The sequence below is a fragment of the Arachis hypogaea genome, chromosome 4 (assembly GCF_003086295.3).
Source record: "Arachis hypogaea cultivar Tifrunner chromosome 4, arahy.Tifrunner.gnm2.J5K5, whole genome shotgun sequence".
Lineage (NCBI taxonomy): Eukaryota > Viridiplantae > Streptophyta > Magnoliopsida > Fabales > Fabaceae > Arachis > Arachis hypogaea.
This window is the reverse complement of record NC_092039.1, coordinates 101313761-101339653: the sequence shown is the minus strand read 5'-3', so window position 1 is coordinate 101339653 and position 25893 is coordinate 101313761. Positions and strand designations below refer to the sequence as shown.

The window sequence follows — 25893 nt, the reverse complement described above, 5'->3', positions numbered from 1 at the left end:
TCAAATGTCTTGGAAAAGGGTTCTATGACTGGACTTTTCCATGGAGGTTCTGCATCTCCTAAACCTTCAACCATTTCTTCCTCTGCAACTATTATGGTTTTCTCCACTTGTTCCAATACAAAGCCATGTTCCTCATTATCCACCGAAGTTTCTAGTGTCTCCTTCATGCTTTGCTCTTCTGTTGATTCTCCACATGCAGCCATGGGAGTACTTTGAGTGTTCAGATGTTGGGAAGCTATTAGATTTACTAACTTGCCTAAAGCGGCCGAAAATTTTGCACACTCTTATTCATCCCTTCTTGCCTTTGAAGAATAACACAAGGTCTGTCATCCATTAGAGGTTGGGGTGGATATGAGGATTCATTGGTTGGGAGAGAGGGTTCATAATAGGAAGGTGGTTCATCTTGATAATGATATGGAGATGGTGAATATTGAGGTGGTGACTCATGAGAGTAGTTGTGTTGGAAAGGTGGTGGTTCTGTGTATGGTTCATTTGGCTTATAAGGTGGTTGGTATGGTGAATACGGGTTAGGGTCATATGGAGGTGAATGGCGAAAAGGGACTTGTGAGTATGGTGGTCCAAAGCTATGTTGAGGAGGGGGTTCATAGGCGTATAGTGGTGGTTGTTGATAGTCAAAAGATTACTCACCATATCCATTGCCTTGATATGCATCACAGAATGGTTGTTGATAGTCCATTGGAGGTGGTTGTTGCCATGAGGTTGATCAAATCCTTATGGCTCCTCACATCTTTGATTGTTCCAACCATTGTGCATGTTGTCATTATAATCTCCTCTTCCTGCAACATAATTGTAACCAGACTCATAGCCAAAGAGGTGAGAGTTCATAGTAGTAAGAGAAAATAAAAACAAAAATTAATAAAAAGAAAATATTTTGAAAAAGATATAATTATTGAAAAAGATAAGAAAATATTTTGAAAAATATATGATTTTTGAAAAAGATAAGATAAGATAAAAGTTTTAAAATCTGAAATTTGAAAAAAAAAATTTTGATAAATATTTACAATAACCAATAATAAGGCACACGTTTGCAATTCCCCGGCAACGGCGCCATTTTGACATTAGGATTTTTGCTAGTAAAGAATTTTACAAAAATAGTCACGTTGTAGATATAGATTCTAAACCAACAGAAATCCCTTCGTGCAAACGTTTTGGTTGTCACAAGTAACAGACCCCTTTAAAATTGATAACCGAGTATTTAAACCTCGAGTCGTCTTCTCAAGGAATTGCAGGGAGGTATGTTCTTATTATTGGTTATGAAAAAGTGTGTTTTGGGGTTTTGGATTAAGGTAAAAGGTTAGTTGAATGAAAAGTACAATAAAATAATAATAAATGTAAAATAAACCTTTGGCAAGGTCTAAGAACTGGAAGTCCTATCCTAGTTACCATTATCAATTGTGATGAGAATTGGATTTTTCTCCCACTTTGTTAACCTCTAACTATGAAGGTAAGTTAAGTGGATGAATTAATTTTGATTCCTCAGGTCCTAGTCTTTCCTTGGGAAAAGTCAGAGTTATTGGAACTTGAATTAATGAAATGAAGAAATCCAATTTTTAATCAACAATGAGTTTGATAACTCAAGAATCACCAATTATTTAACCAAAGCCAAAAAGGGAAACTATCTAAATTAAATAAAAAGAATTCATAAATAAAACAATCATAAACTGAAATATCTCAAATAACATTAATTAAGAAAATCAATCTAAACATGGAACATTGAAATAAATAAATACAAAGAACATTGAACCTAGGATTGAGAGACACTCCTAAAACTAAGAGAAGTCCTAAATCCTAATCCTAAGAGAGAGGATAGAACATCTCTCACTAAAAACTACATCTAAAACAATAAAAAGTGAATTATGAGAGCCTCCTCATGAATGGATGCATTCTCCCACTTTATAGCCTCTAATCTGTATTCTCTAGGCCGAAAACTGGGTCAGAAACAGCCCAGAAGTCACTTCCAACGCTTTCTGGTCGGTACAGGTCGCGGCCAAGTGACGCGGAGGTGTCGCCCATGCGGCCGCGCGGGTTGAAGTTCGCAGATGCGACGCGTCCGCGTGAATCATGCGTTCGCATCGCCTAGCATCAGGGCAACTATGGCATATTATATATCAAATCGAAGCCCCAGATATTAGCTTTCCAACGCAACTAGAACCGTGTCATTTGAATCTCTGTAGCTAAAGTTATAGCCATTTGAGTGCGAAGAGGTCAGGCTGGACAGCTTAGCAGTTTCTCCAACTTATTGTATTCCTTCCATTTTCGCATTCTTCCTTTCCATCCTCTGAGCCATTCCTGCCCTATAATATCTGAAAACACTTAACACACATATCAATGCATCTAATGGTAATAAGAGAGGATTAATAATAAGCAAATATAAGATCAAAGAAGCATGTTTTCAATCATAACACAAAATCAGGAAGAAAAATGTAAAACATGCGAATTGTATGAATAAGTGAGTAAAGAGTTGATAAAAACCACTCAATTGAGCATAAGATAAACCATAAAATAGTGGTTTATCAGTACTGCACTCTTTGTTCATCACTATTGTTTGTCCACCCTTTAGTGAATTCTTCTTGGTCAGTAACTCCTTCATGCACTTGATATATGAGGGCATCTGTTGGAGTGCCTCGATGAATGGTATGTTTACATGGAGAGATGCAAACATGTCTTTGAGTATGATTTTCCCTTTGCACCACCCCTGAGACTTTGGGGGAATGGGGATCTGGGTACATATGGTTTCAAAATCTCCTTCTCCATTGGCTCCTTTTTTTTGTGTAGAATCAGTTTCTTGGTCCTTCTCTTCTTGATTCTTTTTTGGAACGCCTTGAGGGTGTCCTAATGGGTTGTTCACTACTTTCAACTCTTCCTCATCCCTTATAGTGATCATCTTGCATTCTTCGCATCTTACCTTCTTTGTCTCTCCTCTAGGATTCTTCTCTGTTTCACTTGGGAAGCCGTCAGTAGGCTTAGGAATTTGCTGAGAAAGATATCCTACTTGGGATTCAAGCCTCTTGATGGTCTCTCTCTGATTCTTTATATTAGCTCGTACTTCATCCTTGAACACTCTATTGTCCTGAACTTCCTTGCATATGCCTTCAAGTAGAGTCTCAATCCTGGAAAGTCTATCTTCAAATGACGATGGTGAGTTGAGGTTAGAGGGTTGACAATGGTCATTTTGGGTCTGATATGGATGTTGAGAATAGTTGTTGGGTGGGTGTTGATATGGCTTTTGAGTCGAGTGTTGATAGGCTGCATTGTTGTTTTGGTTTGGGTTGTGATACCTATGATCTTGGCCTTGGTCTTGCTGGTTTTCCCACCTAAAGTTTGGGTGGTTCTTCCAACCAGGGTTATAAGTCTTGGAGTATGGATCGTAGGACTGTTTGGACGAGTTTCCAACATAATTGGCCTGTTCACAGTCACCTCCTTCCCCTGTATGCACTCCTTCTTGAGCTGGTGGTGGAGTGGTGACTACTACAACTTGATTCCTTTCCATCTGCTTGGTAAGGTCAGCTAATTGCTTGGTGATCATCTTGTTTTGAGCCAGTAATACATCCATATGATTTAGCTTCATTACTCGTCGATTGTTGCTCTTATCAGAGGCATAGAAAAATTTATTGTTGGCCACAGTTTCTATGATGTCTATGGCTTCTTCAATAATCTTCTTCTTGTTTAGAGATCCCCCTGAAGAGTGATCTAATGCCTTCTTTGATTCATAAGACAAGCCTTCATAGAAAATGTGTAGCTGCACCCATTCATTGAACATACCTGGTGGGCTCCTTCTTGTCAAGTCTTTGTATCTCTCCCATACTTCATAGAGAGATTCACCATCTTATTTCCTTAAGGTTTAGACCTCAGCCCTCATTCTATTGACTCTTTGAGGAGGATAGAATCTCTCCAAGAACTTGTTTACCATGTTGATAAACCCATATTTTATGATGTATATTGAGTTCAATTTAAGTGATTTATTCAACCCTTCACCTATTTATTCATGTAAATTGCATGGTTTCACTTTCCCTTCCTTATTATGTGATATATGAGAAAATATGCTCCTTATGCTTTAAAATAATCAAATTTAATTATACTTTATTACCATTCGATGCCGTGATTTATGTGTTGAGTACTTTAAGGTTTTATAGGACATGAATGATTTAAAGGATGGAAAGGAAACATATAAAAATGGAAGGAAAGCACAAATTAGAGTTTTGGAGCAACTGGCAGTGACGCGTCCGCATGGACGACGTGAACGTGTGGTTCGCACAAAAGAGAATCGACGCAAGCGCATGGATGAGGCGAACGCGTGACTTGCAAAATACAACTGATGCGGGCGCATGACTGACGCGACCGCGTGACCCACGCGGACGTGTGACGTGCGTGATCTACAGAATTTGCAGATCTCGTTTCCAGCAATTTTTGGGCCCTTTTAGCCCAAATCCAAATCCAAATCCAAGAAGCACAGATTAGAAGTTATGAAGTGAGGGAATGCATTCATGCGGAGGGTGACAAGGAGATAGTGAATAATTTTCACTTTTCAAAATTTTAGATGTAGTTTTTAGAGAGAGAGGTTCTCTCCTCTCTCTTAGGTTTTATGATTAGGATTCCTTTTAGTCATTAGGATTGTTTCTTCGTACCAAGTTCAATAACTTATGTTTCTCTTTTATTTTTGTTTACTCTGAAGCCTTTATTTGTGTCTGATTTATGTTGCCCAATTGGCTTATGAATATTGTCCATGTTAGAATTGACATCTTTATTCAATATAATTTGAGGTATTCCATATATTTATGATTTTAATTTAGTTTTCTATATTCTTGGTTCTGGTTGATTAATTGGTGACTCTTGAGTTGTCAAACTCAGCAGCAGTTGAAATTGGTAGATTCTAATTAATCTAGATCGCTCTAAAGCTAGTCCTCCCACAAGGATTGACTAGGACTTGAGGATCAAACTAATTAGTCCACTTGACCTTCCTTTGTTTAATAAAGGATAACTAAGTGGGATTAAAACCCAATTATCATCACACATGATAAGGATAACTAGGATAGGACTTCCAATTTCTCATATCTTGCCAAGAGTTTATTTTACAGTTATTTATTTATTTTACTTGTCATTTAAAATACTTCTTCCTCACTTTCAAAACCCCCAATTTACAAGACTCGTAACCAATAATAAGAACATACCTCCCTGCAATTCCTTGAGAAGACGACCTGAGGTTTAAATACTCAGTTATCAATTTTAAAGGGGTTTGTTACTTGTGACAACCAAATGTTTGTACGAAGGGATTTTCTGTTGGTTTAGAATCTATGCTTACAACGCGACTATATTTTTATAAAATTCTTTACTAGCAAAAATTCATAACGTCAAAATGGCGCCGTTGCCGGGGAATTGCAAACGTGTGCCTTATTATTGGTTATTGTAAATATTTTTCTTTTACTTGTTTATTTGTTTTTGTTTTTCCTTCTTATTTCTGATAACTACTATGAATTCTCACCCCTTTCGCTTTGAGTTTGGTTCTAATTTTGTTGCAAGGAATGGAAGCTATAACAGGACTATGCATCACGATCAAAGCAATCAAAGATGGACGGAGTCAAGAGGATCTGATCAACCCTTTAGGCAACAACACCCTCCTAGATATCATGGACAAAGACCATTCTACAATGCATACCCAACTGATAGATTTGGTGGACCACCTTTTAGCTACCAACAAGCCCCACCCTATGCTCAAAGACCATCCTTTCAACATAACCTTAACCCACCATACTCACAAGCTTCTTTTCACCATTCGCCACCATATGATCCTTATCTGCCCCAACACCAATCCAATTACTCCCAAGAACCACCACTCCCCTATGCACCATGTCCATATCCATCAAGCCAAGAATCACAGGTTTGCTTCGAAGAATCAGTAAACCAATTTAATGCAACCCTTCATCAACTGGAGCAAGCAATAAATCAATTATCTTCCAGATGTTCAAACACCCAACAGACTCCCATGGCTTCATGTGGAGAATCTAATGAAGAACGTAGTGTGAAGAAGACACTAGAAGCTCCAGTGGACAGCATAGAGCATAACTTCGTACTGGAACAAGTAGAGGACGCTGTCATTGTAGAAGAAAAAGAGTTGGTTGAGGATTTAGGAGATGCTGAACCTCCGCAGGAATCCAGAGTTGTGGAGAATTTCGTCGAAGACATTACAATTAATGCTAAGGAGGATAGTGCACAGCCTCCAATGCAGATATCTTATGAAGAACTGAACGGAATAACCCAAGACTCAAGTTTCCTTGATGATGACGATCACAAGTCAAGTTCTCTTCATAATGAAATTGCATCCGCAAGTGAATTCTTTGAGACAGAAGAATCTCCCCCAAGTGAATACGAAGATGATGCAGAGGTCGACTTTTCTCAACCTCCAAATTATGACTCAAGTGATGAGGAAGATATCGGTGACTTTGATCAAGACATGGTTGAAATGGAAGAAATTTGCCAAGAAGTGGAGGAATTCACACAAGACCACAAGGAAGTAGAGCTTGCAGAACCACTAAAAACACTGATCCCAAGGCCACTACCACCCAACACAAACTTCAAGTGGGTAAAATTCTTGACTTTTATCTTCAATTTTTCACTTGAATGTGGTTTACTTGAGACAGATGGCCAGCTTAGAGCTCTTTAAGGCTTTAAAAGCAAAAGGGAAATAACTTGCACTCAGCACTAGTATGCAAGATTCAATGAGGTTTCGCACTTTAATTTGAGGTGCAAGAATTGGTGTCAAGCTCAATTGGAAGGATCTCGGAAGCTGTTTGGTCACTGCAATGAGAATTCAGATTACTCATCACCTGACTGGAAAAATGCAGATCAAGACAAAGACGGGTGTACAAGTAGAGTTTGGGATCCTGGAATCTATTCTACCATTCAACACTCCGAGAGCTTGCAAGCCTGTTTCAACTCACCTAAGGGCTTTACGTACCTTGTTTGGGACTCTGGAGGATGCTGGCATTCCAAACACTGGTGGAGATTTCTGGATGAATTCAAGCACAAGCCACCATAGCAGGAAGCTCGTCAAATGTCCAACTTAAGGACTTTAACTAAAAGTGCTAGGTGGGAAACAACCCACCATGGTATGATCGTTCCCCCTCTATTTTGCTCTATTTTTGAATTTTGTTTGAACCTGAATTTTTGTATGACATTCACTGCATTTTGCATTATGCATACTGCATAAAAAAAAGAGAGAGCACGCGACGCGACAGCGTCGCTGACGCGTCTGCGTCACAAGTGCATTAAAAGAAAAGGAAAGTGAACAGAGAGTCACGCTGAAGCAAGGCTGGAGGCGTGCCTTTAACACAATTGTTCCACGCGACCGCATGCCCCACGCGATTGCGTCAGTTGCAAAAAAGGCCTCCCACGCGTCCGCGTCACCCACGCGAACGCGTGATCTGAATATCGACATAAAGATTCAACGCCTAGAAAGTTGGGCTGGAATCGTGCGGCTATGGTGCATATAGCACCAAACAACCCACGCATACGCGTCCCTGACGCGAACGCATCACCTACATAACACCCACACCACGCAAAAGCGTGAGCGACGCGATCGCATCGCGCGGATATTATGACCCCCAAACCAAATAGAGAGTTGCACTGAAACGACGCTGGCATCATGCGTCTAGCACAAATATCAGTGACGCGTTCGCGTGCTTCACGCATCCGCGTCACCTATCCTACACCCAACCCACGCGATTGCGTCGACCATGCATCCGCGTCAACCCTAGTGCACCCTAGTCACGTGATCGCGCGCCTCACGTGTTCGCGTGGATTCACGATCACTAACCCCAAGTCACGCGAACCCTACCCTTCACGCGACCCAAACCCCAACCCCCTCTCTCTAACCTCTGCAACTCTCTCTCTCAACCACCCCAGCCACCACTTCCGACCACCAAGACAGCCACCACCCCCGACCACCCAAACCCGTCGCGACACCCAATCCTCTCTTCTTTCCTCCTTCTTCTCCCCCTCTCTCACTCTCCTCCACTACCGCCCCCCACCGCAACCTACCTCCGATGGCCACTGCCCCGCCGCCGCGCCGCCGTGCTTCACCCAGCGCCACCGCATCATCACCTCTCTCCCTCATCTCTGCTTCATCTCATTGCTCTTTACGCACCAGGTTCCGCCATACGGCGATTCTTCCTTGCGACTCATTAGTTCATTTTTCAATTTTTGTTCCGCATAGGCTAGATAGAGATGCATGTTTGTAGTGGATTCTAGGTGGTTAGGTAGCTAGGATCTGGATAGTGGATTTAGGCCTGATAATTGCACCGTTCCTGTTACCTATTTATCTGTTCTGTAATTTTATTCTGGATGTGTTTTTCATACTGTTCATCTGCTATGTTCATGCTACTAGACTATTCTTTACTATTCCTACTATTTGTGACTGTTTGCAGCATTTGTTAATCCCATATAACCTAGTTTTTTTTATATCCATTTTCTGGGAACATCCAATTTTTGTCAGAATGCTGCCTAATTTTCTGCAAATTACTTTTTCTTTTACATTCAAGTATTGGTTTTGGCAATTCTCATTTTTGAACTGCTCCACGAATACCAAACCTATTCTTGAATGCACGGGCCCGCATTCTTCTTATTTTTGATTTCCTAGTCAATAATTTGAATTCTTGATGATGTGATTTTACTTTTTACTACTTCTATATCTCTCTGAATCATCATCAATACACTGTTATCCCTACTTGAATATGAGTTGACTGTTGTTTAAAATTGTGAAATTCTTGTTACTTAGAAACCAATCTTCATGCCACTTACTCTGACTTCCTTTTTACTAACTCACTGATTTTCGCTTTCTAACCTCCTTTTCAATTTTACCCATTTTTTAACTTTCTAACTTTCCACTTTACCTTTTCACTACTTCTTTCAATTAATTTCACTCACGGCATGTTTATTGCTTTTTCTATTTAACAAGCTTTCCACTTCTAACATATTTTGGACTGTGAATTCTCATCTCCACTTTTCAACTCCAACACAATCCAACATATACATTTCCTTCACTGATTTTATTCTTCTACTGCTCTTTTGCCACTTACTGCCTATCTTGTTATTTGCCTACTTGTTCTCCTATTTTTACTCCTCAATTATATCTTGAAAATTCTATTTTTCAGGATGTCTGACTCTCAAGGCAGGGGAAAGGGCAAAGTCACCATTGGCAAACGAAAAAGAGGTGAATCCTCTATGTCTCTCCTGGAGCTTTTGCATGATGACTCCTGGCGGGAAAAACACTTTACCGCGCAAGAGAAGGCTGACATGCTCCTCCCTGCCAATGATCCAATTAAGTTTGCAAACCGATACTGTGAACTGAAGTTTCCCGTATTTGCTACCTCTAGAAATCTGTATCTGGAGTGGACCTTGAAAATTCCCGAAGAACTACATTAGTACACCTCCGATCAGATCAAACAACGAGGCTGGTTCTTCTTGGAGAGAAACTTGACTGAGGTAAATGCTTCTTGGGTAAGAGAGTTTTACTGTAATTATTTCAAGACTTCCCTGGATGCAGTGCACCTCAGAGAAAAACAGATACTAGTCACTGAAGAAGCCATTGAGGATATTCTGCTCCTTCAGCCTAAGTTAGATCAGCCTGATGGTTACCAAAAGGCTGAAGAGGACATGCGCTTTCTGAGATTTGACTGGGATGCTGTCAAGGAGAGGATAGCCCTTGACCCTACTGTCCCTTGGGTCATGGGTAAGAACACCATCATGCCTAAAGGAATTAAGCGGATATACCTGAATGATGAAGCTCGGCTCTGGCACCAGATCTTGAGTAACTATATTACGCCGAGTACTCATGAAACAGAGCTGTATGCTACTATGATCACCCTCCTCTGGTGTGTGATGGAGGGTAAGGACCTGTACCTGCCACGATTCATCTGGAACTATATGGCCAGGGTCCATATCAGAGGCACCCTCCCCTTCCCTTATCTGGTCACCCAGCTAGGCCGTCGAGCTGACGTGCCTTGGGAGGATGCTGATGAAAAGCCACCTGCTGCAGACTGCAAGAAGATCATTCCTCACAGCAAGAACTATTTTCTGTATTTTTGCACATTTTTCTTTCTTTTGCTTTTACTGTATTTTTGCATTACGCACTTTGGGCTATATAATATCTTGGATATTTTAGCTTGATTTACACCTTAGTTTACTAGTTATATATTAAGTGGATTAATTAGTATAGTTTACCCTTTTTAGCATATGGTAGTTGATTTGATTGAAAATAAAAAGAAAGTAAGCTAGAAACCTTAACAAAATCAATCCACACCCCTTGTATATATAGCATTACATGTTAGTTAGTTAACAACATTTCATCAAGGAAGAACACTAAAACTTTAAAGTCATCCAATATATTTTACATTGAGTTGAATGGAAACTCTTGAATTTCTACTTGCATGACATACATAAAAGATATATGATTTATGAGCTTGAGAACACACAACCTGTGAGTTTTGAGCTTAATTGTATGGTTACATTCAGACCATAATTTTTATTCCTGTGTGCTTCACCCTTCTTTTTTATTCTGGTGTTCTTTACTTTGCTTTAATCTATATATCCAATATAGAATATAGATACATACCAAGATAGGATTGAGGCCATGTTTGATTTTTAACTCACTTATCCCAAATAAAGCCTACCTTTTATGCCATCCTTGTTAGCCCTCTTGAGCTTTTTAATCCCCTTCTGTTTTATAACCACATTACTAGCCTTAAGCAGAAAAACAAAATCAAAATTTCAAGTTGAATCCTTGGTTAGATTAAGATAGAAATTGTGTATAATTTAAGTGTGGGAAATTTTATGGGAACATGGGATGATAGAAAAAGTAGAAAATTAAATTGAACAAGTTATAAAAAAAATTTGGGAAGCATGCTCATGTGAAATCAAAATAATTAAATTACCATGTGTATTAAAAAAAAGAGAATCAATGCACATGGGACAAAGTTAAATTCAATGCATGAGTTTGTAATACAAAGCCAAAAAAATTTTTGGGCAAATAGGTTAAGAAACTTTTGATTTGTATAAGGTATGTATATGTTAGGTGAGATCTTAGACTAATCAAGGATTCACTTATTAGCTCACTTAGCCTTATACATATACCCTTACCTCTACCTTGGCCCCCTTACAACCTTGAAAAGACCTCATGATTTTTGTATGTCTATATTCTATAATTGTTGATTGGTTAGATGAAGAACAAAGTTATAGAAAGTAAGGATAAGAAGAAGAATAGAGTGATTAACCCAATAAACATTGAGTGACTAGAGAGTAAACACAAAATCCAGTGAGGGTTCAATAGCTCATCACCATATATCTCTACCTCTATTGTTAATTGTCTTGCAAGTTTGAAAAATATTTTATTTACCCATCTCAATTGTACAAGTGCTTTAACATTATCTAAGGTTGGCTATGCGTATATGATTCCTTGAGAATGTGAATTAATTTAACTACATGTAAAGCTTTATATATAGGTGAATAATAACTAGATTTGCATGACTCATTTAGGTAGTTGCATCTAGGATAGATTGCATTGCATGAGATTCCACCACTTTACCTTATTCTTTATTTTGGATTTAGCATGAGGACATGCTATTGTTTAAGTGTGGGGAGGTTGATAAACCCATATTTTATGATGTATATTGAGCTTAATTTAAGTGATTTATTCAACCCTTCACCTACTTATTCATGTAAATTGCATGGTTTCACTTTCCCTTCCTTATTATGTGATATATGAGAAAATATGTTCCTTATGCTTTAAAATAATCAAATTTAATTATCCTTTATTACCATTCGATGCCGTGATTTGTGTGTTGAGTACTTTCAAGTTTTATAGGGCAGGAATGATTTAAAGGATAGAAAGGAAACATACAAAAATAGAAGGAAAGCACAAATTGGAGTTTTGGAGAAACTGGCAGTGATGCGTCTGCATAGACGATGCGAACGCGTGGTTCGCACAAAAGAGAATCAACGCGAGCGCAGGGATGAGGCGAACGCGTGACTTGAAAAATACAACTGACGCGGGTGCATGACTGACGCGACCGCGTGGTAGAGCAACACTCCAGATGACGCGACCGCATGACCCACGCGGACGCGTGACGTGCGCGATCTGCAGAATTTGCAGATCTCGTTTCCAGCGAATTTTAGGCCCTTTTGTCCCAGATCCAAATCCAAGAAGCACAGATTAAAAGTTATGAAGTGAGGGAATGCATTCATGCGGAGGGTGACAAGGAGATAGCGAATAATTTTCACTTTTCATAGTTTTAGATGTAGTTTTTAGAGAGAGAGGTTCTCTCCTCTCTCTTAGGTTTTAGGATTAGGATTCTTTTTAGTCATTAGGATTGTTTCTTCGTACCAGGTTCAATAACTTATGTTTCTCTTTTATTTTTGTTTACTCTGAAGCCTTTATTTGTGTCTGATTTATGTTGCCCAATTGGCTTATGAATATTGTCCATGTTAGAATTGACATCTTTATTCAATATAATTTGAGGTATTCCAGATATTTATGATTTTAATTTAGTTTTCTATATTCTTGGTTCTGGTTGATTAATTGGTGACTCTTGAGTTGTCAAACTCAGCAGCAGTTGAAATTGGCAGATTCTAATTTATCTAGATCGCTCTAAAGCTAGTCCTCCCACAGGGATTGACTAGGACTTGAGGATCAAACTAATTAGTCCACTTGACCTTCCTTTGTTTAATAAAGGATAACTAAGTGGGATTAAAATCCAATTCTCATCACACCTGATAAGGATAACTATGATAGGACTTCCAATTTCTCATATCTTGCCAAGACTTTATTTTACAGTTATTTATTTATTTTACTTGTCATTTAACATACTTCTTCCTCACTTTCAAAACCTCCAATTTACAAGACTCATAACCAATAATAAGAACATACCTCCCTGCAATTCCTTGAGAAGACGACCCGAGGTTTAATTACTCGGTTATCAATTTTAAAGGGGTTTGTTACTTGTGACAACCAAATGTTTGTACGAAGGGATTTTCTGTTGGTTTAGAATCTATGCTTACATCGCGATTATATTTTTATAAAATTCTTTACTAGAAAAAAATCCTAACGTCACACGTCTTCCCAAGTTGTCAGACTCTCCCTTGGAAAGGATTCCAGCCATTTAGATGCTTTGTTACTAAAAGAGAAGGGAAACAAGAGCAACCTATAGGTGTCAGGATGAACACCATTAGACTTCACAGTATCACATATTCTTAGGAAAGTGGTCAAGTGTTGATTACGGTCTTATTGGGCGCTTCCTCCAAACGAGCAATTGTTCTGAACGAGGGTAATGAGTTAAGGTTTCAATTCAAAGTTATTGGCATGTATGGTTGGTTTCTGAATGCTACTTCCACAATTTCCTGGATTTGGATTAATGTAAGAGCCTAGAACTCTTCTCTCTTGCCTAGCATGATTTACTGCACCTTCTCTGGCATGATTATGTGCCTCCTCCTCATGATGGTTCTCCATGTCCTGCTCCATGTTTATTTCTAAGTTCTCCTCTTTTTCTTCTATACCAATAACCTTCTTCCCTCTTGCTTCCCTCCTTAATCTAAAGAAGGTCCTCTCAGGTTCAGATTCAAAGGAGGTTGAAGCTCCCCTTCTTCTACCTGTCATACAATTAGCAGAGCACACAAGCAAGAGAAAAGTGAAGAAATCACTCTTGTTAAGATTACTGTTAGTGTGAATGACATAATTTATCAAATAGTTAGTGGATTAGTTGAACAGGAATGTAAATAACCAAGGAAATGAAACAAAAGAAAATAATAAAAGAAAATGGCTGAGACTAGAAGTAAATAACGGAACGAAATAAACAAAACAAAAGAAAATTGCTCAATCTAGTTATCCTCTAATTTAATCATTGTCAATACAAAATCAATCCCAGGCAACGACGCCATAAACTTGATGCACGAAAACTTGTATCGCAACAAATTTTCCTCGGCAAGTATACCGAATTGTTGTCAGGTAAAAACTCACAATAGAGTGAGATCGAATCCCACAGGGATTGATTGGTCGAGCAACTTTAATTAGAGGGGTGTTCTAGTTGAGCTGAGCAAAGTCGAGTTGAGTATTGCAGAAAACTAAATGGCGGAAAAGATAAATGACAAGGAATGTAAGTGCTAAAAATAAATGGCGGAATATAAATTGCAGAAAAGTAAATTACAGAATCTTAAATGGGAAATTGGGGAGATGAGCATCAAAGTAAATAGCAGAAATTAAAGAGAATGTGTAAGATCGGGAATGGGGGTTTCATTGGGCTTAAGAGATATTGCATTCTCCGAATCAAGTTCATTTTTATCTCTTCCTCAATCAATGCATTCATTGATCTCCTTGGCAATCTTAAGTGATTGGATCCCAATTCCTTGGCAATCCAATCTCTCTAAACTTGAACAATTGCTCAATTCCTTGATTTAATTGCTTATGGGAAGAGATGAAGTGTGGTCCTTGATTATACCACATGCATTTCCGAATCAAAGTGTTGGTAGGATTATATGTCACTATATCCACCCAAACCCAAATTCGGTCCAGCCTGAGAAAGCATTTCTAACATGATCTCCTCATTCCTCTTCCAAGGTTCCGAGAAGATCCAAGTATGGATAGCCTCTTTTCCAAGACAACTACCCAATTGGATGAATATCAAAAGCTTTCTAGTAAAATCAAGAGAAAAGAAAGAAGAAGAAGAATGAAAACTAGTATTGATCCATCAAATTACAACAGAGCTCCCTAACCCTATGAAAAGGGGTTTAGTTGTTCATAGCTCTGGGAATGGAAAGCAAAAATGAAAAGTGCATTGTAAAGTAAACTAAATTGCAGAGAAAGTGAATATACAGAGTGTTTACAATTTTGGATCCTCCAGATCCCAATCCCCCTCTTAGTTCAAAACTACTCCTATATATACTACTCCTTTGAGCTTTTATTAGCTCTACAAGTCTTGGATCTGGGCCTTTGATCTTTAGATGAAGTAGTTACAGTCTTTAGTGGGCTTAGCTTTGCTTGCAGAAAGAAGTTGAGTCAGGCATGGTTCACGTTTAGTCAAGGCGTTAGTGGTGTTAACGTTAAGTATAAATTCTGACTCGAAGACGTTAGTGACACTGACTTTGTCAATAATATCCCAACCCCTTTTAGCTACGTTAACTCTAATGTTAGTGGCACTAACGTGACCACTAACGTAGCCTTTCCTAACCTTTGATAGCGTTATATGTGCTAACTTCGCCAATAACGCTACACCCTTGCTTTTCTCCCACGTTAATGGTCCACGTTAGTGTTACTAACGTGGCCATCAACGTAGGCATGCCATGACACGAAGACGTTAGTGGCACTAACTTTGTCACTAACGTTACAAAACTCCTTCCCTTCCATGTTAGTGCTCACGTTAATGGCATTAACGTGGCCACTAACGTGGTTGTACTGGCCATCTCCAACGTTAGTGACAAAGTTAGTGTCACTAACGTTGGCTTCTTATACTCCTTGCTCTACGTTATCTCCTACGTTAATGGCAATAACATGGCCACTAACATGGGTAAGCTTGGCCTGATCCAACGCTAGTGACAAAGTTAGTGTCACTAACGTTGGCGATTCTTTTTGCTCCATGTTAGAGCTCACGTTAATGGCATTAACGTAGCTCTTAACGTGGTTGTTTGTGACCTTTGCAACGTTAGTGGTATTAACTTTATCACTAACGTGACAAATAACGTGGGTTAAGATGGCCTTCGCAGACGTTAGTGATGTTAACTTTACCACTAACGTTGCAAGCTTGTTCCCTTTCCACGTTAGTGGTGCTAATGTGGCTTTTTTATGCTTCATTTGGCCTGAAATCAAACAAACAAGGTGCATCAAAGCTTTGTTCTAGATTATGAGATCCTGCATCATTTAAATTGGCATTCAATTTATGCATTATTCTCATGAAATCATGTAAAATTTACAATGTTTGCTTGAATCAAGATGTAAGTACATATTTATCCAAAAACTTGCTTATTACCTAAGAAAATGCATAAAACTACCTAAAATATGTAAAGAAAAAGCTAATGAAACTGACCAAGATGCCCTCACAACAACATGACATGAAAATAATTGGAGAACAAAAAATAATTTAGTCTTCAGTCTTTACTGATTCTAAAAAAATTCCTTTTAGTAGTAGAAGCAGTACGAAAAGCTATTGAAAATCCATCAGCTGATTTTCTTTCCCCTTTAAATGCTTGTTACATTGTTTTTAGTTGGAACTTCCTGCTTTTGTCTTTTTGGTTGTAATTCAATATGGACCTTAATTCTATCTAACGAAATCATCTATACATTTTTTGATAAAAAAATTATTATATATAATATTTATCATTATATAGTTATTATATAATATTATTTAATTATTTTAATAGTAATTAAAAAATATAAAATAAGATAAATAATAATTAATAAATATAAAATAAAATAATTTTAAATTGTTTTGGATTAATTTGTAATTGTATCTGAAACGCTTTTGCTAAAATAAATTGTCAATGTAATGGAATGTCACGTGAAACAACAAATACGTGCTATAAAATTTTTCAGTCACGGATTATTAGTCATACAGTCATCTATGATGCATTATTTTTTCATAAAGCTGTACACGTACCTCGATCTTTCTCTCCAATTTAATTTTAGTTTATAGCAAAATTGTACTCGTGTTGAATTTTTGAAGTGTCATCCAGACCACCACCCCTAAATAATGCGGTGAACTTGGTAATACGTTATGGCAATAGCCACCATTATTATTCTATTCGTTTTTGATGATCTGTACGTTATTAATATTCTATTGGCTATTGATGATTTGTATCATTGTATGTAAATAATTTTAGAGTTAACTACGATTTTATTCATCAAAATATAAATTAAATTTTTTTTGTTTTTAATTTTTTTATACAAATTATTTATAAGATTTAAAATTAAATTTTAAAATTATTTTTTATTTAAATATTAAAATTTTGAATTAAATTATCCATAACAAAAAAATATAAAATAAAAAAAACAAAAATATAAGACAAAGAGAATGTTTTTGCTTATTTGAAGACAGAAAGAAAGAAGGAGATAAAAGGGAAAAGAGAAAAAAAAAAAAAAGAAGTTGTCCACGGTTCACTTCTTGTCGTTATCTCCGTACGATTTTGATTCCTAAGGTAAGGACAATTTTAAAATCAAGTTAAACTTTGGGAACAATTTTGTATGCAAAAATAGGTTAGGGACAAAAAAAATTTTAACCTATATTTTAGAGACTAAAATTATATTTAACCCATAATTTAATGATAATAATGAGTGATAAACCAGTCATGGGCAGGGTAAGATATATAGTTTAAGGTTCACTTTAATTCTATTTTTTTAGAATATAATTAGAATCAATTAGGATCAATTAGTATTATTTAGTATATTTGAATATTTATTATAGGAGATTACGTCTTTATTATTACGATTCTCTTAGTAACTATAAATACTTTTTTATATTATATCATTCTACACAATTTGAATAGACAACTTAATTACACTTAATAATACACAAATACTTTCTCTAGTTTAGTTTCTTGTTTCTAACACTATTTATAGGTATGCATCCAAATTATTTGATAAATAATTTTAGGATTTATCTATTTTGTCTCTTAAGAATATATGTTAAATTTATAAATTAAAATTTTTTTTATTATAAATGTAAAAAATTTAAATTTTTAATGTATTTATTTTGTATTCATTAAATAAAAATATTCAAAATTTTCTACTAATAATAAACTTATAATGTGAGTTTAAAAAACATGTTAGCTAAACTCATAATTTTATAATAGTTTAATGACAAATCATCAAAATTAATTATAAAATATTATGACACTGACAAATCTAATTATAACATAATTAAAATTAACATGTAATCATAAAAGATGAAATTTAGTAGACAAAACTATCTAATTCCTAAAAAATTATAAAAAAATTTCTAAATTACTCATCTAAACTCCCAAACTCCCTCCAATATTCTCCTCTCCTGTAATTTCCTCCCTCGTCACACGTAATTCTTAGCAAGCTAAGTTCAGCGTCATAAATCTCGGCGCGTTATAATATATTTCACTGACATAAGAATCGGTGAAACTCGATTCTTCCACATCTTAGTCACGATCACTGCCACTGTATCCACCACCAAAAAAACAAAAATATAGAGTAAACTTACAAATTTAATGTTGCGAAAAATAGATAAGCCATTTGCGTAGGACACGAGAAAAAAAAGATTCTAAAATTCGAACAAAGTTGAGAGCAAACCACTGGCACTAAATTTGGTTATAATTGAAGGATGGGGAGAAGAGGTGCATTGGTGGTGGTGGTGTTGGGAGAAAAAACAAGACGAGCCTGAAGTGTACGAGTCTAAGTGGAGAGCAGCACAAGCAATGGTACTTAAGCAGACATTAGCGTTAAAAACGGGGTAGAACTTAGAAGTGGGACATAGAATTTGACATGGCGGTCTACAATAATAATCTTAGTGTCCCTACCGATGTAGGTGAGCTAGTTGTCATCAGGACGGGGCTAGATCTTTCTATCCTGGCTACACAAGAATTTTAGCTTGAATGTGGTGGCTACAATGGCAAAGGAGAGCAAAACAGTTTACCGATGAAAGAATTATTATTGTTGTTGTCGTCATTGTTATCAGCTTTCTGAGAGTGCGGCGATGAGTTACTAGAATTGGTGATGCTGAAATTATTGGCGTCATCTATTGGTGGTGGTGGTGGTATCCATGGCGGAACTAGGATTGGATTTTGGAAAATTAAAGGGTTTGAAGGAGGCCATTGAAATTGGAAATTGAGAAATTGGAGAGTGTAGAGTTAAGCTTAATTCGTGTTTGAGAAGTAATAAATGAGAGTGAAAAGAAAAAACCACGGTGGAGTAGATGAGGGAAGAGAGAGTTCGGAAAAAGAATTGGGAGTGATTAAATTAGTTTAGAAGGACAAATTGAAAATCTTTGATAAATTTTTAGCATTTGAATATTTGTCTATAGGAATCCATTTTTTATGGTCACAAGTTAGTTTTATTAATTTTTCTATGGTCAAAATTGTCGGTGTTATAATCTTTAATGGTCAGTTTTGGTACTTTAGCCATTGTTTAAAATATTAAATATAAGGGTTAAGTACGATTTTGGTCCCTAAGGTAGGGACTGAAAATTTTTTGGTCCCAACCTTTTTTTGCATACAAAATCGTCCCTAAGATTCAACTTGATTTTAAAATCGTCCTTCGGACAATTATACCCTTACCCTATCACAATTTCGTCATCTCCTCTTTTGCTCTACTTCTTCATCTTCTTTATCCCTGCTCAGTGACTTTCATAAACTTGTTTCCATGGTAATTCCTCGGATCCGAGTTGGGATCAAATTCAAACTCGTTTACAAAACATGAATTCAAATTATAAAAAACGGACCAAAATACTTAAAGAAATTCAAGCAACTTGTACTAAAATTTGTGCAACCTTGAACAATAATCAACAAATTCAACAGCATCAATATTCCAGGTTCAAGCCAAATCAGAAGTAGAGATTCACCCAATCAACAGAGCATGACATTCAGATATTCCACAACAAATTCAGAATCACTAATCAAAAAATTCAGATATTCCACAACAAATTTAGATTATGTAAGACAAACAAGAAATCCAATTCACACAGAAGAAGAAGGTTTACTAGTTCAACCACAGCAGTTACAAGCAACGTCAACAGAAATTACAGAACAAGCCACAATTCAGCACGGCGAGTGGGGAGGACCAGCAAAACAGCGGCGAGGACGCGGGGAGCAGTGACGAGCGGCGAATAGAGAGAAACAACAGCGAACGGTGAGAGACGAGGACCGACGACAATGGCGGCAGCGGCGGCAATAAAGGATGCGAATCCCTTCAGCTCGCGCATCCTTCTCTCTCTCTTCCCTTCGGCTCGCGCATCCCTCTATCTCTCTTCGCGGTCAGCAACGGTGACGACGAGTCCAGTACGACGACGCGGCTCAACGGTGGCGACGAACCCAGTACGACGACCACTTCCCCCCCCCCCCCCCTCCCCCTTGTAATTCCTTTCCCTTTCTTCTTCCTCCCCCCTTATGATCCCTTCTCCCATTTAACTCATTTTTTTCTTTTTTTATTTTTTAATTAAGAATATTTTTAGAATAAAAATTAAAAATTTGGTAAAAATGACGATTTTAAAATTAAGTTAAATTTTATAATCGATTTTATAAGTAAAAAAAAAAAAGTGGAAACGATAAAAATTTTCAGTCCCTATTTTAAAAATTAAAATCATATTTAACCCTAAATATAATTTGCAAAACAACTTTTCAAACTAAATAAAAGAGTTTTTTTGGTATGCTAGTGTCTTCCTCTTAAAAATGTTGGAAAAAACATTTATACGTGTAGCACTTTTCATATTAAAAACTTGAAATACAAGACGCTTTTAGGTAAGAAAATATCGAACGAGAAAATGTCTCTCATTCCACCACCTTAATCGGATTTCACTCCTTTGTTGGAATCAAATTGCTCTTATGGTTTATCTACATGATTGGTTTTTTTATTAGTATGGTTTTTTCAATATTAAGTGTACGTCAAACATCAATCACCAGTATATTTATATATAAATATATATATAGTTTAATTTATTTAAAAAAAATAAATTATTAAAATAATATCTAAAAATTTATATCGCTAGCAGTAATAACCACAAAAAATGTTAAAGACAAATAAACTTCTCAAAAATTAAAAAATGTGACAAAAAAATTAAATATTAAATATATATTTAAAAAAAAGACTTCAAATATTATATTTTAATGTAATTTTTTGTAAATATTATTAAAAAAATAAAATTTTTTCATCCTCAAAATTTGTAATTTTATGTCAAATGACTTATTTTTAAATTTTTTTATTATGAATGATCAATTTTTTTTAAAACAAAAAGAAAAATTTAGAGATTAAATTTCATTATTCTAAATTTTTTTTAGCACATTCAAATATTACCACAAAAATTTGAATTTAATGGATAGATTATTATTTGCTAAATATGAAAGGTTTACGTCACTTATAAAAAATATAATATTTATTAGTTATTTTTTGTCTTATTTTCAAAAAATATTTAGATATTATTTTGTCTTCCAAAAAAATTTTTTGTCGGCAATTAAATTTTTTAAATATCAAATTAGTACTTAACTTTATTTTTAATATATATTATATATTGCATACATATTGTATATTAGTAATTAAGTTGATTTTAGGATATATTTAATATGGTTGTTAGTTCTTCAATTAGCCTATTATATTCACAATTCATTTTTTCCATAGAAAACCATATATAACTTTTTTTAGTCAAATCGATGTTATTTTTCTTATTATTTCTTCCAAGCAGAATAGCAATGATCTTCCAATCTTACCTTTATTATTAATTATCTTGGATAACTCTCGTTGTTATTATTGTTTGATGTTGTTGTTCGTGATTATTAATGGAGTACAAAAAGTCAGGTACTCTAAGAAAAAAAATGAAATGTGCATAAGCTATAAAAAAAACATGAAAGTGAGAAAATAAATAGATTGTGCATAATATGAAAAAGAAAAATAGTTGCTCTATGGATTGTTCATAATAAGCCATGAGAACAACTGATCCTAGGAAATGAGCGTGTTCGATTTCATAAATCAGGGGAACAATTTGATTCTATGTTGGTACGTGGAGAGAGATGCTTTTCTGTTTGCCGTTTTTTCTACTTGAAAGCATTAGGGAAGAAGGGAATAAAGGGATATATGCGTAGACATTTTTTTCTTGTAAAGACACGTCTGCAATGGTGTTTTTCACGTGTAAGGCGCTAGGCAGTGAGGCGCCTTCCAGTATGAAGTGTCATTGTGATAAAACGGTAGCACTCAAATAAATGATTTAAAAAATGTGACATTTTACTAATAAGTTTTTGAAACAATGATATATTAAAAAAAATAAAACAAATAAAAGATACAGTAATTAGTCCAATGTAAAAAAAGAAATAAAATAAGATGGAAAGGAAGAGATTCAAGAAATTTCAAACTAAATTTAAAAATCTAAAATTTTAACCCTATGAAAAATAATACATTCTAAATTTTGATAAATGAATAATTTTATAATGCTATATTCATATTATCGTTAGAATTTTTCTGTAAAAAATCGGATGTTAATCTTCATGCCAAATTATTCTATATATTTAGAGTGAATATTTAACTTGGTCTCTGTCCATTTTAAATTAGGATAAGACGATTTTCGTCAAAAAATATACTCATGCCGGTCCCTGTCTATTCTAAAAGTGAGCTATTACGACCTCTCCATCGTATTCCCTGATTACACTTGACGAAAGAAATCTTATGTGACAGTTACTGGCACTGATGTGGTGAATGTAGTGGTGTTGGATGTGCACACAAACCAGCTTAGAAGTTTATCAAACCTCATTGGCTGCCTTTGTAAGCTTAATGTCGCTAGAACCTCATCGAATACCTTCCCAAAACCATTGACGATTGTAGATCATTGGAGGAACTGAATGCCAACTTCAACAAACTGATACAACTTCCAGAAAACATTGGCTTGGAACTGAGAAAGTTGAAGAAGCTACTAGTGAACTCCAACAAACTCCTCTTCCTTCCACGCTCCACTTCACACCTCATCTCTCTCAAGGTCCTCAACGCCCGCCTCAACTGCCTCCCCTCCCTCCCCAATGACCTTGAAAACCTCGTCAGCCTCGAAACCCTCAACATCAGCCAGAACTTCTTTCGTTCTCTTCCTTGTTCTATTGGCCTCCTCTTCTCTCTCATTGAATTTGACATCAGCTACAACAGAATCACCTCCTTATCTCCCTCTATTGCTGCCTCAACAAGCTCCAGAAGCTCTGTGTCAATGGTAATCCGCTCATGTTACCACCATCGGAAGTGGTGGAGCAGAGATTGTATACCGTGAAGGGGGATCTCTGCCAGAAGATGAGAGGCCAAAGGGTCAAAAGATAAACTCTTGTCTAAAGTTGAAAAATTAATATTGATTTTATTTTTGTTGAATAGTTTGTCCTTGCATTATTTGAGTATGTTTAAAATTCTATAGGCTATGGCAAAAAATATTATTTCTCTTCAAACGTGATCTTTTTAGGGTAAAGGGGATGGTAGTAGAGAATGCCTATAGTTAGATGAAAAAGAATTCAAAAACCTAAGGAGTTGGGTGGGCTTAGAATGGGTGATGTTGTCATGAAAAATTATGTTCTATTATTTAAATAGCAGTGAAGATTTCAAAAGAAGGAGTCCCCTTTTCAGAAGGTGATTTTTCATATAATCAAGTTGTGTCATTTGGTGTGCAACCCAACATTCACATATGAAAGGTGGAGCAATATAGGGAAATATCATGAAGGTTGGTTAGCGTGATTTGAAGTTAGTGGATACCTTTCAACAGGGATTGTAACTAGAAGAGGGATGATGGGACGAGAACAAAGTTTTGGTATAGTGTTTGGTTAAAGGAGAGAGCTCTTAAGAAAAGATATCTTGGATTGTTTATGTTATCTACCAACAAGAAAGACACTATAAATGATTGTAGCTTTTGGAATGATTTATCATAGATGTGAAATTTGGAATGGAAAAGAACTTTGAAAACTTGGTAAAAGGAGAACCTTTAAGACCTTTTTTTGTTGGCTAGGGTAGGTGTGTACGAAAGGACTATTCACAAAATGATATGAAAGTATATTAAGAGAATATTTCAGTTAAGTCATTCTTACAAATTTTGTATATGAATAGCGAGCATACAAGTGAACTGAATATGTATAACTTCACTAAAAAATTATGAAAAAGTCTTTGTACCTTTGAGAGTGTAATTATTTGTTTAGTTTGTAGTTTTGAAAAAATTAAATACAAGAGAAAAACTAGCAAGGTGTAATATTATTTCATCTTTGATAAGCTATTGTGTTATATGTGAAGAGAAAGAAGAGAATGTGCACCACTTGTTTTTTATTGGTAAATTTTTGTAAAAATTGTGAGATATATTTTCTTCGATTGGTGTTTGTGCTGGGTGTGGTCTAGTAATGTGAGGTTGCTTTGAGTTTTGAGTGATTGCCATGCATTTGAGGAAGGAAAAACATGTATGAATTATACTCTTTCTTGCAAACATTTGGGATGTTCAGAAGTGCAGAAATAACAAGATGTTTAACAGCAATAATACGAGTTTGGAGAAAGTGTACTATTATATGTAATATCTTTTAAAGGCGTCTGAATTTTTAATTGGAATTATAGGAGAGTGCAAGCTAGTGATGTTTAAGATCTTAAGGCCGATACATGTTTTTTATGTTAGTCTAGTGTATTTTTTAGAGTAAATACCCTTTTCGGTCCCTGTCCTTTTTGAAAATTGACAAGCCGTCTCCTAACGTTTAAAAAATAAAAAATCGATCCCTTTCTTTTTCTTCCGTTAGACACATCAACCCTTTCATTAGACAAATCAGCCCTTGTCTATTTCTTCCGTTAGACACATCGACCCCTGTCTATTGGTCACAGAAGGATCGATGTGTCTAACGAAAGAAATAGACAGGGGCCGAAAGAAAAAGACAAGGGTCAATTTGTTATTTTTTAAAGGTTAGGAGGTGACTTGTCAATTTTCAAAAAAGATAGGGGCCGAAAAGGGTATTTACTCTATTTTTTATTGTGTTTTGTGATCTATATTTATTTTCTAACCATAAGTGTTAATTCTAGCTTCATTTTTATTTTTATCTTTGATATTTGTGTGGATGTTTTGATTGTTTATAGCTCACTTTCTATATTAGACTTGCGGTGGATAAACTAATTATTAAAAAAAAGTAGAAAAATAAGAGCAAGAAGAAGATAATAATTAAGGAAAAAATATATATTTTTTAAAAATAAATTTTTAGCAGAAGACAAAAATAGACTAAAATAAAATATTTGGGATAAAAATAAAATATTTTAAACAATAAAAATAAAATCAAAATTTAAATAAAATATTAAAGACTAAAATAATACTTTATCTTAATCAAAATATTCATTACTCACTATAATTATCCAATGATATGATACTAATCTACTTTAATTGATCAAAGAATATTAGTTGTAATATTTTAATTATACAATAATTCAAATTAACATAATAATGATATGTAAGCATAAATTATTTCTATATTTTTAGTATATAAGAGATGTTTATGGATTTGATAAATCGAGTTCACTTTATTCTATATCCGTCCTAAATTATTACTATTTTTTTTAATATTTATTCAATTTTAGACCCAATAAAATTTTAATTGTTCGGATCAATCATATATCGGGTTTTAACTAGAAATTGAAGATGAAGATAGATCACAACAATTAGTATTCAGTAAATGAATAAAATAATAATAACATTGAAAAAAAATAAATACAATCAAAGTTAAAGATTAAGGGAATGATATCAACAACACAATTTAAAAATATTAAAATTCTTTCCATTTAAAAGAAATGAATTCAGTAACAATATTATCTATCGTTCATACTAAAAAATTAAAGCAAAAACTTTGTTCACTCAGAGAGAGAGAGAGAGAGAGAGAGAGAGAGAGAGAGAGAGAGAGAGAGAGAGAGAGAGAGAGAGAGAGAGAGAGAGAGAGAGAGAGAGAGAGAGATCATCATGTTTCCACCTCTGTGATCTCAACCTCAATATAGGTGGAAGAGGGTAGATCCAACAAGAAACAATGGCAGAAAGAAAGCTGATGGTGGCACCAGCAACGAATAAAAGTAAAAAGAGACGACAAAGCACAGTAAAAGACAACAATAGTAGAGTAATGGCTACGAAAAAGAGCCGCGAGAGAGAGCCAACAATAAAAATCCAAATCTAGCAGTGAAGAAAAGCATAGGCGAGATCTAAG

General features: G+C 35.6%; 1 pseudogene; it reads left to right on the top strand.

The window, feature by feature from the left end:
* Positions 1-21837: 21837 nt before the first annotated feature.
* LOC112795086 (uncharacterized) lies at positions 21838-23655 on the top strand (annotated as a pseudogene).
* The last annotated feature ends 2238 nt before the right edge of the window (positions 23656-25893 follow it).